Source organism: Bidens hawaiensis, unplaced genomic scaffold (genome assembly GCF_021521415.1).
Source record: "Bidens hawaiensis isolate Kalapana, Puna unplaced genomic scaffold, B.hawaiensis_p1.1 tig00003739_1, whole genome shotgun sequence".
Classification (NCBI taxonomy): domain Eukaryota; kingdom Viridiplantae; phylum Streptophyta; class Magnoliopsida; order Asterales; family Asteraceae; genus Bidens; species Bidens hawaiensis.
This window is the reverse complement of record NW_027491214.1, coordinates 1404833-1426194: the sequence shown is the minus strand read 5'-3', so window position 1 is coordinate 1426194 and position 21362 is coordinate 1404833. Positions and strand designations below refer to the sequence as shown.

Below are 21362 nucleotides of genomic sequence, written 5' to 3'. Positions count from 1 at the left end.
CCATTCTTGAATTCTGTGCCATTGTCACTTCCAAAAACTTTCACCTTCTTGTCAACTAGATTTTCCATTCTGATCACATATCCTTTGATTAATTAAGGTGTTTCATCCTTTGTTCCCAAGAAATAAATCCAGGTGAATCTTGAGTAGTCATCAGTGATGACTAGACGATATCTTTTCTTTCCAATACTTGGAACACTCACAGGACCAAACAGATACATGTGGAGTAGTTCCAATACCTCATCAATAGTATTTATCAGTTTGCCTTTATGAGAGGATTTGTGTTGTTTCCCTTTGAGGCAAGATGTGCATTTTTCTTCAAGCTTAAATTCTCTTGTTGGAAGGCCAACAACATGTTCACCTTTCACTAGCTTATTCATATTCTTCAAGTTTACATGACACATCTTCCTATGCCACAACTTAGTCTCATTTCAGTGGCCTTTGAAACAAAGCAAGAACCACCTCTAGATGTAGTAGTATTCATTCTAAGCTCATAGAGTTTGCCATTTCTTGAAGCCATCATCATGATCATATCAGTTGGAATCACAAATTCAGGCTTTAGGATTAAACAGTGTTCATCATTGAATGCCACTTTTACCCTTTATCACAGACTTGAGAAATGCTGAGTAGATTGTATTGCAGTCCTTCAACATACATCACATTCTCAAAGGACACCTTGCCATTGGTGAGAGTGCCTCTTCCAACAATCTTCACTCCATTTTCATCACTCCCAAAAGCAACTGGACCTTCATACTTTCTTTCATAATTGACAAGAGCTCCTCTGTCACAGGTCATGTGCCTGGAACAACCACTGTCCATATACCATATATCATTGCAATTTATGGACTGTTAAATCACAAACATACATAAGAGAATCAGTTAGATCCTGAGTCACAAACTGTATCAGTTTGCAAATCAGATTCAATTGGAGATTCATCAGGAGTTGGAACTGGAAGTGGAAGTGGATTTTCATAGACTATTTCACATTCTTCATCTGAGTTTGAGTCTGACCCAACTGACACGACTGGTGACTTAATGCTGTTTTCAATCTGATCAATCACACAGTCTTTCCACTCATTTAACTCCTTCTTTGTCTTCCACTGAAACCCTCTTGGTTCAAACCTTTGCTTCATAAAAAATTTCTCATCACCATTAAGAACACCATGTCTCATTTTAGCTTTTCCTTTGTCATTTGACCTTTTGTTCTTAACTGGTTTGCTTGATTCTTTTGAATCATCTTTTGATTTTCAGATCCTGCATCAATCTTCTCTCCAAACATGATCTTTTCTCTTCATTACTTGAGATGTTCTTCTTTTTATTCAAATACCTTTAATACATCTGTTTGTATCCTTTCATATCAAAACCACAAACAACATCTGGCATAACAAACTCATCTTGCTCAAACCAGCAGGAATCTGTATGATGACCATAACCATCACATTTTTTTCACCATACCTTGGCATAACTTCCCATATCTTCAAGCAATTGCTTGTCTTTGATTTTGTCACTTGGCTTGGGAAAGTCAAAGCCTAGGGATGTCTTTGGGCACAAGGAGTTGCTGAAATCCATTTTGATTGGCCTATTCACATCAAGCACTAAAGGATATTTCTCCTTGACAAACACAATTGGCTTCACTTTAGATGGTTATCTTAAGGAGCTTCCATCTGGTTCATCAGCAAATCTTCTCATAGGCACATAATCCACATCCCCAATATCAAACAGTTCATAATTAGAGAAAATTGGATAAATTGGTCGATGGGTTTGATCATATGTGGACTTCTTTGGTACATCATTCCTTTTCTTGATTTCTGACTGAGGTCTGGCACATATATCAAACACCACATGCTCTCTTCTCATCTTCTCAAAGTTCTTTTTCATTTTGGGGGTTATTTTTGGCAACATAGGAATCTTTTCATCACCCTTTTTACTTGATCCTTTCTTCTTTTTCTTTTCTTTTTTTTTGATCTGGTACTGACACAGCTGCAAGTACTCCCCTCACTGGAGTATTCACTCCATTTCTTCTTTACTTCATCTTTCTTTGCAACCTTCTTCTCCTCTGATTTCTCATTTTTCTTCATCACAAACTCTCCCTCTTCATCAACAACCACATTTTCATACTGTTTTACAAACTCAGTTCTGTATTCAAAAACATTCTTAAATTGTTTCAAATACTTATTCTTGCTCTCCTTGTCTACTCTTAGTGGATAACTGTTACAAAAAGGTGGTGGAACCTTTTTGTATTTCTCTTCATCTGTCATTTTGTCCACAAATCCAACTATGTTTCTAGTAGATACCAGGTTCTTCAGGAATTCCATTTAAATCATCAATTCAGCATTCTTAAGCTTCTCATCAGCATACATCTTTTTCAGTCCCTCAATCTCAACGGTTATTCTTGATTGAGTTCTGTATGCTTGCATACAATCTTCTTCTAATCCCATAATCTGGTTTTCGTAGGTTTCCTCACTGGTCTCATACACATTCAGAAAGGCTTCCTTTCTACCACATTCTAACTTTCACTTTCCAATCTCCTGATTAAGTTCATCAATTGTCAAAAAATCATAAATATAGATATCAAAATGTACATGTGCATTTAAGATTCTGCTTCGTCCTGCACCTTGGCCATGAAAGCAACGTTTGCTTTTTCCATCTCTGCCGCATGGTTGCTACAGTCAAAATCCCCATCTTGTGGTACCCTTGTGACTGCAACGTTCTCTTGGTCTCTAACCTGATTCATAGTATTTGGATTGACTCTATTCTGGTTGTTATAAATCTGTAATTGGTTATTTCTTTGAGGTTGGAAAGGTTGTTGCTGGGGTCTGTTCTGTTGTTGGTAGGGCTTTTGATTGGCCATTTGATTTCTCTGATGGTGGAAGTTTTGGTTTTGATTATGGTAGAACTGATTTTGATTAACCTGGTTTCCCACTTAATTGGGCTGATTGCATTCTCTGGCAAAGTGACCAGGTTGCTGACAGTTGTAGTAAATTGCTTTTGATTTGTCAAACTCTATTCTATCATTAGGTCCAGAGAAGCTTGTTCTTTCTGTCCTGTTGTACAACCTCTTGCATCTCACAGCTAACATTACAGCCTCCCATTTGATGTCCATATCTTCTAATTCATCTGCATCAATTTGCTCAAGATCTTCCTACATAATGCTTGTGTTGATCAAGTTCTTGGCCACAAAGGCATGATATGAATCAGTGAACATAGAAAATAGAGCTTGATAGTATGTTCCATGGCTTGCATTGCTTGGCATGTACGGAGGGTGTCCACTTGCTGATGAGATGTTGTCATCTTCTATCATTTGTACATTGAACCTTGACTGACTTCCTCCACACACCAAGATTGTTTTAGTTGGCTCTTCAATAATTGGTTGTTGCTGGTTCTTAACAGAAAGATTTCCCATTGGTGCTATAAGAGCATTTGTCACTGGGAAGCTGGGCTTATCCTCTCTGATCATGTGATTCTTAATCATCTCATGCTCAGCAGCTTTTAGGAAAGCTAACACATCATCCAACTTAAAGTTGGAAAAATTGGCCTTTTCCTTGATAAATTTGCTGGCTGTATACCATTCACCAGACAATGAAGATAACAGTTTCTTGTTTAGGTCAGAGTCAGAGATTTGCAAGTTAGTCGTCCTAATCTCATTTACAATGACCATGAATCTCTGCAACACAGACTTGCAAAAAAAATAGTTTTTTTGAACTAAAGTCGCAAAAATGATCAAACCTTAAGGACGATTTTAGCACTTTACCCTTTTTTTTTACTAAAAAAAATAAAACGCCAATTTTAACCAGATAAATGCTAAAAAGGTCAACATACTAAAGCAGTATCGAAATGGTAAATTACCAAAATACCTTACATAGATAGCATAGTTAGCAAACATGATTTAGACAGGTTTTGATGTCTTGTTTAGGAGCAACTCCCTCAACTCCTTATTCGATTTAGGCTTCTCCTCTCCTGCACTTGAAGAAGATGCCGCCTGTTTAGACGGCTGACCTAGGGCTCTAGGAAAAGCAAAAGCGTTTCTCCCCTTTAGCTCAACTTTTCCATCTTCACCTTCACAAACCAACCATCAAATACTTATTACTCAACCAATATAATCATGTATCTAATATATGAGCTAACCTTGTGCTGTTGAAGTTTTGGGTCCTTTCCTTTTGCCCATAGGATCCGAACGTGCAATGCTCAACTTCTTTCCAAGAAGCATTTGCTTATTCTTTGCCACAGCTGCCTCAAGGTGTGTATCATCACAGAAGTCCACATATGCCAATCCCTTTATAAAAACACAAGTAGTGTCATCATAATAATAATAATAATAATAACAAAAATAATAATACTGATAGTGATAATGATAGTAATAACAGCAACAACAATAATGATGATGACAATGATAATTAACAAGAGAGAAAGAGAGACCCTTGATTTTTTAGTGAACTTGTCCAACAGTATTCGAATAGCACCAACGCCACCAACATCACTGAAAAAAGCACGTAGGTCCTCAGAATTTGCCTGCAAATGCCACACAATCACGTTACAAAGCACAAACACAACATTTACCAAATGTATAACGTATAAGAAGAATAGTTGCCTTGAGATTAAGATTTGATACAAAGGCGGTGCATTGGCCAGTGTATTGCTTCAATTTCTCAGGAGCAGGGTCTCTTGTATTTTCCCCTTTAACTGAAGTCTTATTATTAGCTTTAACCTTTTGTTTTTTTGCTGGTGACTCTTCATTAGCTTCTGCTGCTGCTGCTGCATCTGAAGATGACTTGCTCTTTTCACCTTTAACTTTCTTAGCAGGATCGTCTTTATCAACTGTTGATGAAGTAACATTTTTGCTCTCTTGTTGTAACCTAAATAACTGTAGCTCCTGCAACCGAGGACTCACCTACAATAACAAGATATTGCATCACACACCCCAGACACCAAGCCGGGCCGTCACAACAAAACTAAAACAAACTGGCTGATTATAACACAAGTCATTGAGAAACTGACATACAAGTCCAAAAAGCTCGTGGCTTGCTTGAATTGACATGCTTTAAAACCGAACGGAGCCTGAGCCAAGAGTGGCTCAAATCATTTTACCCTTACTTTATTTTTATTATCAATATCAATATTTATAGCTATAGTATATGTATAGGAGTGAGGGACCCCTTAAATTTTAAAAGGTACAATAAACTACATATAAGGTAGAACACACCAAGCATAAAACATTGAGACTTTAGGGGCAATTTTGTCTTTAGGACACCATCATCTATACAATGAATTATAATTCATTAAAAACAAGTTTGGTCCTTCAAATCACATGTTGTTAATTTATATAATAGTTACACATTATCCCTTTTTTAAACCAACTACCCAAACAACTTTTAAATGGCCATAACTTTTTCACATGGTAATATTATTTTTTTAAATATTACACCATTAAAACGAGCAGTTTATTCTCTTTAATTTGAGTATGATATTGATAGTTTTTTAATTTTAAAAAACTTAACATGTTACTTGGTTACCAGCTAAGACTGTTGCGAGGTTCATTTGGCTTGGGTCGGGCAGGTTCATTTGGTTCGAATTGCACGCGTACTGTTGCGAGGTTACACGCATACTACTGGTTAGGTATTCAATAGCGCATTTGCATGCTTAACCCGCGTATCGCGCGGGCACGCAGCTAGCGTATACGTACATGTATGTAGGTCGTTCCCCACCCAGGAGCTACTTTGCCATATTCAGAATAAAAGGTTTTAATAAAACCCCTACAGTAGTTCGTCTTTGGACCAGATTTAGAATCGTTCTCAACAGTTTGTTTTTTTTTTTGAACAGCAATAACAAGCAGATTATGATATTTGTTCAACGAGTTTATTTATTTTGTCGATTCAAATGGTATATGTTATTTTGTTGATTTAAATGGGTTTAAAGACCTTATGTTGATTCCATTAACATATTGCAATTTGAAGTTACAAATTGACAGTTTGAATACTGTACTTTCAATTCTATTTTGTTTAAATATGCGTTTATTATTTTTTTATAAACCGAGCCAAACCAAACTGGGACGAGCCCGAGCTTGCTCAGGCTCGGCTCGTGAACAGCCCTGTGGCATACAACTAAAAGTACCTTGTGTAAAGCATGTTCAAAATCTTCTAGTGTACCAAATTCCCTCTCAAAACGTATCCATGAGTTGCATATATCCTGAATGTTAGGATACAAAGACGTTATAAACTGAATCGATGAAACAAAAACATATAATGTTTACAATAAAAGACATACCTCAGAACCTGTCCCATGAAACCTTTTACTGTAGCATCATTTATATAAAGCTCTAGCTTCATTTATGTGTCCCATCTCAGTCACCATTGATATATAGCCTTGCCAAGCTTCTAGCATAGACCCGCTACAATTATTTATAAGATTTTCAATTAGCAAACTGGCAAAAGTTGTTATATTAAATAAAATAAATACAACTCTGAACCTGCTCTTAAGCAAGGTTTCCCATACTCCACGAGCCGCAGCTATATCTTTCCCGATGTTAAGACTCCAGATGAGCCCAATAGCTATGTATTTGCAATAAACTGGATGTGTTCTTTAATTGTGGTGACAAATAATCACATGCCCTCTGGAAAACCATCATATATAAGATAATAGTTGTAAACTGATTGATGCAAAGCTACATAGGTAGATGAATGAGTATCCACTATCCAAAGCCCAAAAAGACTACTAGAGCGATAAACGTAGCAAGTAGACAACAACTACATATTTAAAAGTGATTTAAACACGGTCAATCCAAAAATTACAGCTACCATTATTTTAGGTGAAATAATATACTTACAACGGTCAATCCAAAGTAATACAATTTAGGCAAATAATATATTGAAAATTTTATTATTTATATGAAATAATAAAGGATACAAGTAATCCAAAAAGTGTGCAAAGACCGTGAAATTTTTATCTCAACTTCCAAGCATACCAAATTGCAATTTCTTAAAAATTTCCCCATTTAAGAGAGCTCCAAATAGCATTATTGGACAACCACACAATGACACAAGTCTAAAGGTAAATAAAATAATAAATATAGCCTAATAAGGTAATTCAAACCGAGCACGCTACCTAAAAATGTAATATATGTGTTATTTAGGCACGTCTTTTTAGTGAAGAATCAAGTAACGTTATCAAATAGGATGAAGCAATAACCATAAGATTAATAAGAGTATAAGACAAACCTGGAAAGTATTCCTTATCAAGGAAAAATCTAAGCCATCATCCAGTTCTTTAGCAAACAAGATTCTCCTCCTCAGACCATCAACTCTGGTCAGAAATATATCTACGTACTGAAATTATCATACATTTATTAATTAAAAACATTCATGATAACATTTCAACTATTATAAGACGTTAAATAAGAATCACTTCTCTAAACTAGAACTTGTGGAACACCTGATCCTCAAAACTCTCACAAACATATAAAGAAACTAATGTCAGATAGGAGAACTGTTTCATTAGACCATATGGGTGTGCATGAAACCCTAAAACCGATCCGAAACCAAAATAACAAAAACAAACCAAAATAACCAATCCAAAACAACAACCAACGGTTTGATTTTATGTTTTCGTAAAAACCAAACTTTCAGTTGAGTTTTGGTTTTACGTGCAATTGAACCAAAAAGACCGAACCGAACTTATAGATTTCATTATTTTTTTACTTTGAATTTTAAGTAATTTATATTAATTTAATATATAGTTTAACACAAATAATTTAGCCCAAATGTATAATAATCAATTAATTATTAACCAACAAAACTTAGGCCCAAATTCCTTACTTTTAGTCAAGTTTTTTTTGGCCCAAAATTTTCAGGCCAAAATGGCAAAACCGAAAAAAAGCAAGCCAAACCCCAACCAAGAACCAAAAAAAAACAAACCGAACCCCAACCAAGAACCCAAAAAAACGGAAACCAAACCCTTTTAAGAACTCAAAAACGGAAATTTAGGTTTTTTGGCTCTGTTTTAGCCCCAAACCGACCCATGCACACCCCATCAAACATATGAAATTAAGAAAACAAAATGAAGTGATGATAAAAGTATTTAAAGAAATAAATAAGTATGGTTATACCTCATCTATGGTAGAAAATGTGCATTGCAGAGATCTTTCAAAGACCTGAAATGGATGACACATCTTGTATCAGTGGTGCAACAATCATAAACACCTTTTAGAAATAGTGGGCACTTCATTTTTTAAAAAAATAAAAAAAAAACAGAACAAACAGAACATACATCAGAAAGATCTTTCTCAGAACCATGACTCCTTTCAAGGTATAGCATGAAGCGAACCCATAGTTCTCCAACCCAAGGGCAGTTCCTTGTAGCCCTGTTAAAAATACCCCTCAAAGTTTTGTCTGTCTGGCATTTAAAAAATAATTAACGATTAGAAGGTTAAACTCTCAATGTACAAAAAGAAACAAAAAATGTTAACTAAACCTTTAGGGTTTTGTTTAGGTAGCTCGTGTAATCAATCCAGAGATCACCGGATATAGGAAATTCAGTTATTGCCCGTTCATACAAGCTTTTAACTCGAGAAGGATCTCCAGAGGACTGTTCAAATTTCAAATAAGCCTACAGAAACAAAACATGGATCATCAATCATACAATAGTATGCAGTTAACAAAACGAGTTATTGAATGTCAAATGAGTGAACTTCTTGCAAGTATCAAACCAAGTTAAGTTGACCTGAAACACTTTTGGCCCAATACGTAATTAGAGTGTCAAATATGATTACAAATACTATACTGATACAATAATAATCTAAATTTTGAAAAAAAAAAGATTTAGAAGATTCTTATGCATGAAAATGCACTTTGTGCAACTTTACACACATAGTCCAAAAGTTCTATACATAATTGATTCTTCAAATATGATTATAAAAGCCATTTTAATCAGTAACTTACCATAAAACTTTGAAACCGTTCTGTATCAGACACATCACTTGCTAGTATTTTTTGTTCGAAATCGGCACGCACAATCAGCATGTCTAAAGCCTTCTGATAAGCAGAAGCAACATGAGATGAAAGTCCATCAATACTGCTACTATTGGCATCAAGAGTATTCCCTTGTTCAGACTCCCATGCCTTGTAGGTCAAGAGTTGACTTCATGTCCTGCTGTGGAATTGACAGGTGTCGATGATATATACTACCAACTCTTTGAACCTGCTTTTCACTTGCCTGTAAACCAAAATATAAGTAACCATAGCAGTAAAAATAATATGATAACAAACGATCCGAGTTTTGGATAATTAAAGTTAGAAGAACAATAATAGTACAAAAGAATATGACAAACAATCCCAGTTTTTTACAGTTACAGTTAGGAAAAGAAAAAAAATATATACCTCCAAATCCGTCTCATCCATGCTATTGAGAATAGCATTCTCAAAACTTATATATGCTTCCCATAATTTACTGCCTTCAGCAACATGTAAACCACATGCAATGAGTGCACGCTCAAATAGGTCACGTGCCTTCAAAATTCCAGTGGGTGTGAGTTCACGAACAGAAGAATCATACTTTTGAATGAAATTCAAGTAGTCACGCCACAGAGAGACAGACTGCATAGAAAGAATACCTCATTAGGTTTGATAGCTGAACTCACTACTGAAGACGCAAAGCAGTATGAGACAATTTATCCACCAATAAAAGTTTGACTCAATGTCTTTTAGTACCTTAATAAACCAGTTGACAAAAATGCAATAGTATTAAACAATAAACACATGAATATCTTAATAATAGTAGTTTCGAGACATGTAAAGAAAATATGACAATACCAGAATAAAGTTACTAAAATACCAAATATAACAAGAAGAACAAAGCTAATGCTTGAATCAAAATGTATGGAGAACTAATATAACAGTATACACAAAAATGTAGTGTCCAACAAAAGTTTCTCGCCAGATTAAATATTATCTATAACGCTATATAATGCATTCCATATGGGCATTTTAAGACGGTACAAAATTTAAGCAATTACAATACTTGGAGCTTCTGCACAACATCTAATTCAAAGGTAAAAAGAGGGCAAATTTGTCTTTTGTTTTACTTCATCAACGTACTTAATTGTAAAGGCTAACTTTGCTCTCACCTTACAGTTATTTAAAGATTACTTACACTTTTGCCCCCACATCATTAACCATATAATTCTTGTAAATTCATTTTAAACGACACCCCCCCCCCACCCCTGATTTTTAAACGGCCATAACTCTTTCTTATGTTAATATTTTTTTTTAACTACACGATAAAAAACAAGCATTTTTTTTTCTTAAATTTGAGCATGGTATTGCCATAGTTTTTTATTTAATTCAAAAATAGATTGTGCGCACCTTTCTAGTTCCCAAATACAACCGAAAAACAAAAATAGTGATATGAAGTTATAATCTCAAAGCTCCTCATACCATGTAGACATGTAGTCTTGTTAAACTACTTGAATATGTTTATTATCAGTTAAACTATAAGTGATAGCTATATCAAGAATACAAAGTATAATAGTTCACATAACTCTAACACAATTATACAAACAAACAAAGAGCTTACCAAATAATCAGACACTCCACGCTCATAGAGCCTCTCAATCGTGGAAACTGCACCTTCATACCTATAATGAATTAACTAGAAGAAATTATTGTGTGTTTAATCACAAACTATGCAGTTAATGCATAAAATATTGGATATCGGTCAAGGACCGATATTTGAAATATCGGTTATCGCAGTGAGATATCAGTAACTTTAATATCATTCAGAATATATATATATATATATAGCAATTCAACGCCCTGCTTGCGGTGCGCCCATATAATGTATATATGTGTGAACCCTCGGGGGCTAAAGGAAAATTGCACTAATTTTGACGTTATTTTACTGATCTCGTGAAAATAACGTTAAAAGTGGCGGAAGGTTAGTCAAGCATCATGTGGTGGCATTGATAGCCGAAAGACAAGGGTGCATGCACCACTTGTCCGTTGTCCCGGTGGTTGAGTGTTATGTGCCTTATGCCCAAGGCTTGATGCAAAACTACTATCGAGCTAGGGGTCTCACCGGAAGCAGCCTCTCTATTCCTATGGGGTAGAGGTAAGGCTGTCTACATCTTACCCTCCTCAGACCCTACCATAGCTTTGCTATTGGTGGGATTTACTGAGTACGATGATGATGATGATGATATATAGCAATTCAACACTAACACTTCAATATACTATCCTACCATTAACAAATTAACCTTTTGCAACTTGCAAAATACTAACATTTGTAGCAAGTAGGAGATGATTAAGACTTAAAACACTAATATTAAACACTAAAAATTGGCAATTAAGACTTAAAAAGCTGATATCGGATATTGGGAAAATCGGTCAAATACCAGCCCAATACTGCCAATAATATCAGGAGCAATATTGTGACCAATATTTTACCAAGGGACCGATAACCGATATATGTGAAATGTAGGGGTGTTCAAACATATCCGAATCCGAATCCGAATTACAAAGTTCTTATATAATATATTAAATAACAAATATAAATAGTTTTAGGGTACTGTAAGTGTAAACCTAATTCAAGATCGGGAGATGGAGTAGAAAACATAAGAGTGTGATATAGTTGTTTTGATTTAAAATTATCATTATAATAATTATCCTCTTTTCCATGTGTTATGAAAAGGAAGGAAGGATTAGTTACCGAGAGGAGGGAGATTTCGTCATTGGCCCACTGCTGCCACATTGTAGGAGTCAAGGGAAACAACTCCTTCATGGCCTATGTACTGAACATGAGCGTCGTAGTTGGCCGGATTGGTGGAGACTTCCGTCGCTAGGGTTTGCAATTCCAATTCCATTTCCATAGCCGTACTTTCTCCATCAGATGATTCCGACTCAGACGAAGTTGTGTTCTTGTCATTTAGGGTTTCTTCTTCCATCATACGCTATTGCTATTGCTATTGCTATTGCTATTGCTCCTCTTTTCTCTGTTTGTTTCCCTAGTCAAGTCACCATGTCCCACCGGTTTAGCTCTTTCTAAATTCATTAAGTATATATATATAAGAGTTTTTACATGATCTTGTTTACATGGACTCTTTTAACAAAATAAGCCCACGATTCTTCTATATTTCAATTAGCTATCTCCTTGTTATTCTATCATCATTTATCACTAACTAATGCACTCAGCATATGATTGTTTCACCCGAGTATACAACCACGAAACACACTAGTCTTTTACTCAAATTATCTGTAGTTTTGTGTATGCCTACAATTGATCTATTTACTAGCCGTGTTACGGACTTCAATGGCGGATCTTAATACGAGGCGAACCGGGCCACGGCCCCATCACGTTTTTCGCTCGGTAGTGTCTTTTTTTCGAAAAAAAAATCAAGAAAATATATATATGTATTGAGTCCGGCCCAGCCAAGTTATTTGAGTCCGGCCCAACCAAGTTATTTGAGTCCGGGCCCGGCTTAAATTTTTATAAATGTAAAGTTTGTTTAAAGCTAAAGATCAGAAATCGTTAACGAAATAAACGTAAAGATAAAGAAAAGAAGGCTAAGAAATAAAACTCCATAAGACCAACTGCAAACCCAAATAAACTTTACAAAAAAACTAAACATTAAGCCCAAACCCAACCGTAACATATGATTGATGCTTGAACACAACAACAAATGAAGGTTCCATTGTGCGATGGTCGTTTTGTGAATTACTGACTTATGAGGTTCGGCACAAAAGTCCAAACAGAAGTGAGAAGCAAGCAAGTGAATTGATGAAATCGTTTGGATGTGAAATCAATTGATTGATTGGACGCTGTCATTGTCTACTGAGGCCTGAGGTTCAGAACTGGCTCGTGTGGGAGTAAAATTGATTAATCGAAACAGTCAACAGAAGCAAGCAAAGACCAGATTCAGTAATTCGTATTTCACCATTTTGTATTTCTTTCAATTTGGTATGTTAGGGTTTGGAATTATTGTTTGACCCGACCCGAACCGAATTGCCGACCCGATACTTAGAAGTAGGAAAAACGATATTTTATTGTCGTGACTTTCGACCCATCCATACTAAATGCTCAAGATCCGCCACTGACAGACTTCATTCATAACACGTGTATAACTTAGATCCAACTATATGTGCACTTATGGACCGAATGTTTTTTAGTAGATTATCTTTACGCATCAAACGTTTTGAAAACCATTCAAGCCATGCGTTTGATTTGTAAATCATATGTAAAATGCTTAGCGCCTTCACATTAGTTGAGTCAATGTACTCGCCTTTGTTATGATAAGTGCGTCTCTACTTATTTATGTTGTGCACGCTATCTCAAACCTGTCGTTACGAGAATAAATTTGTATAAATATCTAAATCGAATGATCTAGCTTGTTGGGACTTATATTTTAGACCGACGCATCGAATTATTATTATTATTGGTGAAAAATAATTAATATTTTTAGTCTCAACCAAGGGTGAATGGCTTGAAGACTAAGTCATGCTAGACTAGTATAAATAGATGTATTTGTCAATTTGTCTAGTATGAGTGTATTGTGTATTGTGTGAGATCTAGGGTTTTATCTCTTAGAGAGAGCCGTCGCCTCCAGGATGAGCTCTCCTGGAGGTGGCTGATCTTTATTGTATGCATTTGTGTATGTATGAGTGCTCTGTATGACAATCTTTTGACTAATGAAATCATACTACCACTTCTTTATTTGTGTTTCGATTACATATATTTGTTTATCCAGTCTATTGTTCATTGTTATCGATTCAGGCTCTCTCCCAAACACCACTCATCCGTCCAAAACACCTTTCGAGAGTAAATACGATTCGATCCTAGCTTAGATCCGAGGTCCACCGTTAATAATGACCATTATTCACGCTTCTGCACCGGAGCTCGGGTCTTGTTAGTTGGTATTAGAGCAGGGTTGCCGAATCGTTCAAACTAACCGCTGAATCTGATTCATCTCGTTTTTGAATTCACCATGGATGTTAAACCGATGAGGTTTGTTGAAAAATTTTTAGGGTTTTGAAATTATTTGATGATTTGGGTAAAATTTATGTGGATTGATGTTTGGGTTGATGACTGGTTCGGATATTTAACATTAATTTCATGTTTATTTGGTCATATCGGTCCAGATCTGATGTAACAGTGTTTTGAGCTCGTTTTGGGGCAAAACTGTTATTGAAGATGATTTTCAGATCTGTAACAGATGTTGATAGATTGAAGATAGATGGTTGATATCGAGATGACTGGGATATTGCTACAACGATTAATTTTAGATGAAGAAGCTTGGTTCTTGATCTGAAAATTAGGGTTTTATGTGCTTGTAATTGTTCTGATATGAGTGTGCTGCTTGAACAGTAAAGGGAATATTGAAGAACATTGCTGCTGGTACAATCTGATATGTAGAAGTCAAGAATGAACAGGTACTAGGAGCAATCTAATCATTATTTGTAGCAGCAGATGGAAGATGCAAAAGGAATATTCAAGCAGGTTCTGTATTGGAAAATCATTGATTGCTGATGCAGAAAAGAAGTCTGGATGTCTCGAGCATGATAAGAATGGTCTCGAGTATGTAAAATGACTAAGTGTTGCTTCGAGCACAACTTATCTCGAGCATATCTTATATCGAGCACATGAACCCCGAGCACATCCTGGTTTATCTTGGAATATATCTTTTGGTCTCGAGCACACTTTGTTTTACTCAAGCAAACCTTCTTCGAGCTTACTTTTGCTCCTAAGCATGCTCATGAAAAGAAAAGAAAAGAAAAATACAAGTGTTTTCAAGCACACTTTTGCTTTTGAGCATGCTCAGGAAAAGAAAGAAAAAACACGTGTTTTCGAGCAAGCCCTCGAGCAAGCTCTCGAGCATGCCCTCGAGCATGCCCTAGAGCATGCTCGAGTAAAGACAGAAAAACACAAGTATTTTCGAGCAAGCCCTCGAGCAAGCTCTCGAGCATGCCCTAGAGAATGCTCAAGTAAAGAAAAACACAAGTATTTTCGAGCAAGCCCTCGAGTAAAAAAAAATTGAGTATACTCGTGAAGGGATTCAAAGGACTTATGTGTGCTCGTAAACCGATAATCCATGCTCGTGAACGAATTACAAGTTTTGAAGAAACTTTTGAAATATTTGGTGCCGTTGACCGTTTAACCAATCTAATCTTTACGGAAGATATATACCAGGGGTATTTTGGTAAATTTTATCCAATCATCAACAAGCAAAAGGAAATCAAAGCCTTATCAATTTTTCACAACTTCATCAAAGAGCTTTACAAGAACAAGTGTTGACCAAGCTTACGAATTTAATCACTTTTGAGTGTCAACCAACATAATGTTTTGTTTATCTTTGTTTATTACAGAATCAACAATCTTGATAAGGATGGTCAAGGTTGTTTCACCCATACTTGATTTGAAGACACAATTTTCAAAGACAGTTGCAACAAAATTAGGGGAGTAAAAATTCTTGAATTTCATTGCAAATTGCTTGCTTCAAATCAAGTGAAAAGACTCAAGTTAATGAAAAGTTGATCAAGATCAATAATCCAAGATTCTTTAGAGATGTTTCATTGTTTGTGAGTCTTCAGATTTCCTAGTACGGTTGAGAAGATAGAGTCATCACTAGTAACATGGTGAACGGATGATCAGTAGAGTTTAACCTCCTATGAAAACAGTCACGTGACAATCAAGAACGGGTTATGGTTGACTTGAATGCTATCTTGATTTAGGGAATGGTTTGAAGATGATTTACAAGGGAAGAAACAGATTTGAAGAATGGAAGATTATTTGATGATCACATTGAGTTTATTTCTTTTTGTGATGACCTTGTTACTTGAAGTTGATCTTTGAAGTTCAAAGCCTCGTTCATATGCCCATACAAATGTATCCGAATGTGATATAGGAGAAATGATCTAAAATGAACAACGGGAGAAGCTTAACGTGAGGGGGATAATTTCAATGAAAGACAAAGAGTTTTTGAGGTGATCATGGAAGAAATTCGATGGCATCGGTGTAAGGGGGAGATTGTTGGGACTTATATTTTAGACCGACGCATCGAATTATTATTATTATGGGTGAAAAATAATTAATATTTTTGGTCTCAACCAAGGGTGGATGGCTTGAAGACCAAGTCATGCTAGACTAGTATAAATAGATGTATTTGTTAATTTGTCTAGTATGAGTGTATTGTGTATTGTGTGAGATCTAGGTTTTATCTCTTAGAGAGAGCTGCCGCCTCCAGGATGAGCTCTCTGGAGGTGGCTGATCTTTATTGTATGTATATGTGTATGTATTAGTTCTCTGTATGACAATCTTTTGACTAATGAAATCATACTATCACTTCTTTTATTTGTGTTTTGATTACATATATTAAAAATGGTAAAGTAATCTATTTAATAGCTTCCTTCCGATCAACTATAATTATCTATAGTTTCATCCTTATCTTTAATTTTTTTTCGCCGTATTTATTGTTTATTGGATTACATCGAAACAGAAGGCAAGCGGGCAACAAGCTGCGCCGCTACCCCTTTTTGAATCGCAAAACCCAATCTTTTAAAAACTATATTTGCTGATCTTTGAGTCATAACATTACTATGCATGACCCGCTGAACACGGGTAAGTAGCTCCACAGCTTATTGTTCATCCAGTCTATTGTTCATTGTAATCGATTCAGGCTCTCTCCCAAACACCACTCATCCGTCCAAAACACCTTTCAAGAGTGAATACGATTCGATCCTAGCTCAGATCCGAGATCCGAGGTCCACCATTAATAACGACCATTATTCACGCTTCTGCATCGGAGCTCGGGTCTTGTCATAGGTTTAGACCTTTAGTCTAATTTTTAACTTTAACCTTGATAAAATATTTGTTTTGATATAACGGTATGACGTTTGGTGTTGCATGCTTTGGCCTAATAGGTTCGAACATTCTCATCGAGCTCTCCAGGAAAATAAACGGGTTTCGCGGTTGATTGAGATTTATACGAATTACTTTCCTTAGACAAAAACTCAACTACTAGTGTTGTCACCCTTCCAGTTACTACATGTCCATCACGTTATTCTGTTTCATAAAGCATCTATATTATAAATATCTTTTGTTTAAAATATTTATGTTTCTTCCTCTAGAACAAACGTCAATTGACAATGAACTTTGTATGTAAAAATTTACGTTTCTTAATCATAAAGGAACCGTTATTTTTGTAACCCTTTATATATGAAAAGCTTAAATATATTTATAATAACTTTCCAAGGTTTAAGCTATACCTTCGATACGATCTAAGCTATGTATTGAAATGACTTAAAATAACTCCTACCTTAAAATTGGCAGCACTTCGACTATACGTAGGGTATGGGGTATGAAACTTCATAACTCCGGAGTGGCGTCGATATGGCACAAACTTCAAGAAAGTAGGAGTGGTTTGGTGTTTAGGATGAATAGAAATGAACTCTAAAGTCTGCTATTCATAGTGTTAGGAAACTTAATCAATAAGCACAAGGTGTTACAAGAACTCGACATGCGTTGTTCTTGTGATGACTCATGCTATTCTATGTTGACATGTGGCGACACATGTCATTCCATCCTATTAGTCATCAGCCATGTGCCAATTTCATCCGATTAGTCGTCAACTATATGTCGATTTCCTATATTTATTTTAGCTAAATGACTAACCAGTCCCGTAACTTCCAAAATTGTCAAATTTTGTATCAAATTTTTTCTGTATGTTACATCCTCCCCACCTTTGGAAAAATCTCGTCCTCGAGAATTTATTAAAAATAAGTGTGGGTACTTCTTCCGCATTTCTGACTCAAGTTCCCAGGCATACTCTGAGGAAACCGTTTATTTCTCTAGCAGGATCCAATAGCATAACGTGACACGTACATGAGACGATCAATTACGTAGAACGATATTGAGCCAAAGAATGTTTCATTGATATTAACCGAATGATTACAAGATCTCATACATGCATGTATACATCTGGTTAAGCTCAATCCGCCTCGATGAGCACCTCGAGGCAGCTTATCATTCTAGAGAGATTTCGGCAGCATAACGTTACTTTGAATACTTTAGGCCAAAATTCCTATACTTTATGAACAGGAACAGCCTATTTATTGGCCCAAGTCCCATTCGTTACCATCATTAGAGAATGGGGTGTTCCCATCAACGAATGGCTTCCCATTCTCTAAACTCCTTAGCGAATGGGCCCTATTAAATAACGAACGAGCCTCATACTCTATACCCTTAGCGTATGAGCTCCTAGGCTAACTGTAAGGCCCCGCTCCCGGTGCCCTACATTGGGTGTTGGATTTACTCATAAACACAGTCCAAATATCAGAGTGAATTGAAACTTTTCGTGGAATATAAAACATCAACCATTCATTACCTAAAACTTTAAATCTTGTCCTAACATCATTCAAAATTTTCTTTGCAAAATACAACATAACCAAACATAACATCATAACATTCTTCTAATGATGCCAGCTTCTTCAGTTCAATGTCATGTATCTTCCTTAAGCTAACTGCTTTAACCTATTTGCCTGCGTGCATACTAAAAGTCAGCTATGCTGAGTGAGTTCTAGTTAATCAGGTAACATGCATTACATTCACATACTTACATATACGCATTCAAAGATACATATTACATACATAACCTGCTTACCTTTCCTTCATGCATGCGTGCATACATACATACATACACACATACATACATGCATGCATGCATACGTACATACATACATACATACATACATACATACATGCATGCATGCATGCATACACATTCATACCTTCAAACTATATACGTAACTATCTCTACAATTTCAGATATTATTAGGGTCTGGTCCCTTCTATTTCAGATATTATTAGGGTATGGTCCCTTCTATCTCATATATTATTAGGGTCTGGTCCTTCCATCTCAGATATTATTAGGGTCTCGTCCCTTCTTCACGGATAACCATACAACCATACATACTTTACTTATCTGTTATATATTTATATACATAATCATACACATCCACGTACACACTCTTAAATCTTTCTATATTATTTACATATCGTTCATAGACATTCATATAGCATACACTTACCACTTAAGGTAAGTGTATTCACTAAACACATAGGAGCTGCACACGGCCCCGAAAACATAACAGAGGAAGGGGCTAGAAACTCACCTGAATCCTGTTCCTCTTGGAGTTTATCGTCACACCACTTTTTAGTTGGGCCCGGCTAACTGTGTACAAATTACAACCATCACTTAACTGTTCCTAATCATATCACATTCTAGGATAGTAAAACTCCTAATGAACGGGGGTTCGGGGGCAGCGCCCCTGGCAGCGCGATTCTAGGGGCGGCAGCCACTAGCAAGGCCCAAGGGGTAGAGCCCCTGGCTAGGGTTGAGCTACCAAGTCAGCTTAGAAAAATTTTATTTTCGTTAATAAGCCTTTATTAAAAATTCACAAGAAAAACGAGTCGAGTTGAGTTTTACAAACCATTCGGATCGCATATGAAACCAATCACATGGATGCAATCCAATCGCATCGCATGGATTACAATCCAATCCCATTGCATGGAGCAATCCAATCGCATCGCATGGAGCAAGCCAATCGCATCGCATGGAGAAATCCAATCGCATCGCATAGAGTAAACATATCGCATTGCATGGAGCAATCGTATCGCATGATGAAATCTAATCGCATCGCATGCCAAATGAATTGCATTGCATTTATTTAAACGAATATCATCACATGTCTATGCGATGCGATTCTGTTTTGTGCGATTTGATTTGTTGTTTTCTTTGTTTAACCATTCTTTTACCCATTTTGTCATTTAACCACTCCATATGCCCTATTTTACTATTCTAACGAGTTCTGGGTCGTAACAACTTTGTCTACTTGCTTTTACATGGCCCGAACATTACTCATTCGTGCTGAATCACCACCGTTAACTCATGGTTCATCAATTTGATGTTTTTCTTGCATCTTATAGCCCAATTTACTATCATATCGAGTTTCATGGCAAACCGACCTCAAACACTTAACCTTTTTAACCAAAACATACCTTCTTAGGTTTGATTTTGCCTCAGGTCTGATTTAATACGTGATCTAGAGGTGTTTCTTGTTGCTTGAACACGAAATCTGCCCTCTTTAGCTCAGATTCAGATCTGGGTTTGAAGGAGAGTGTTTGTGTGTGCTCTTGAGTGTGTATGGTGATAAGGTGATGGAAGAATGAGGTGTTAGGAGGTTCATGGGGTTTATATCGGAAGCTCATTGACCTTATGGCCCATAACCATTCCCTAACCCATTTCCAAGTCCATACCCAACTTATTATTATTCAATATAATTAAACAATAACACACCATCAAATCAACAAAATTCCTTTATTTATTATTAACAAAAGTAGGATGTTACAATAACGAATGGGCTGCTATTCACTAACATATTAGCGAATGGCTTTAGTCTCTAACGAATAGACCTCATTAGTTATACAATCCATAACGAATGAGTCATCTTTACATCATAGCATAATGACTAATCTACCCCTAGCCTATTCGATCAGCTACGGACAACGAATCATGCACTAACAGACTCCCCTTTTCCATAGATGTCGAATACTTTAACTACAAATCATCAGTCGCAATAAATAACCCCCCCCCCCCCTTGACTGATGATTCTCGTGCTTGTGCAGAAAGACAAATATCTAAGTCTTGTAAGCAAACCAATAACTCGTAGCTTCTCGTATCAGATCTCCCCCTCAAGTAAGCATCTGTAGGTGATCATCCCGATCATCCAACTGGAATATGATATGGATCAACCTTTCAATAGTCAACAGCAAGTCATCAGCTATCCATCAGCACTGGTAAAGTAGAAATATATTTACATTTGACCTCGTCACACATCTTCATGAACAACCCCATTATTCATAATCTTTCACTTCGGTTTTCCCTTTCTTGATTTAGTTCCTCCCAAAATATCAACTTTCTAAGCTCTTCTACATCCCATTCGCTTGGATGCACTACTGTTTTAGGCATATGATACATAGATCCAACCTCCATTAATTAATCCTGAATAATCTGATTCTTCAATCCGATAACAAGACTCGTATTGCATTCTTCAACAAGATCAAGCCATTCAAGAATTGTCCCCTTCAATAGAAGTAATCCACCGCATACTCGTAGCCAACATTGTCAGAATTTAAAGTCCTTTAGAAAGAAGTAAACAGATAGGCATTCATATCCTACATAATCCGGTTTCAATCTTGAACGAGTCAATCAACAATCGAAGATCAATTATAGTATTGAACTCAGTCAAACGTAGATTCAAAACCATGTAATTCCACCCGAATTGTAGTAATTTTCAAGAAACCCTTGCAAACATAGGAAAAAACCAATC

The 21362-nt window shown here is 36.2% G+C and overlaps 1 pseudogene across 1 annotated transcript; it reads right to left on the bottom strand.

Moving 5' to 3' along the window:
* Positions 1-3864: 3864 nt before the first annotated feature.
* On the bottom strand, positions 3865-11926 carry LOC143624254 (uncharacterized; annotated as a pseudogene). Its single transcript, XR_013152074.1, has 15 exons — positions 11692-11926; positions 10561-10635; positions 9366-9581; positions 8928-9201; positions 8461-8595; positions 8257-8382; positions 8096-8140; positions 7209-7316; positions 6461-6604; positions 6259-6382; positions 6106-6180; positions 4586-4885; positions 4414-4506; positions 4123-4270; positions 3865-4053 (listed from the first exon to the last, which is right to left on the bottom strand). The product of XR_013152074.1 is annotated as an uncharacterized LOC143624254 (transcript).
* Positions 11927-21362: the final 9436 nt, after the last annotated feature.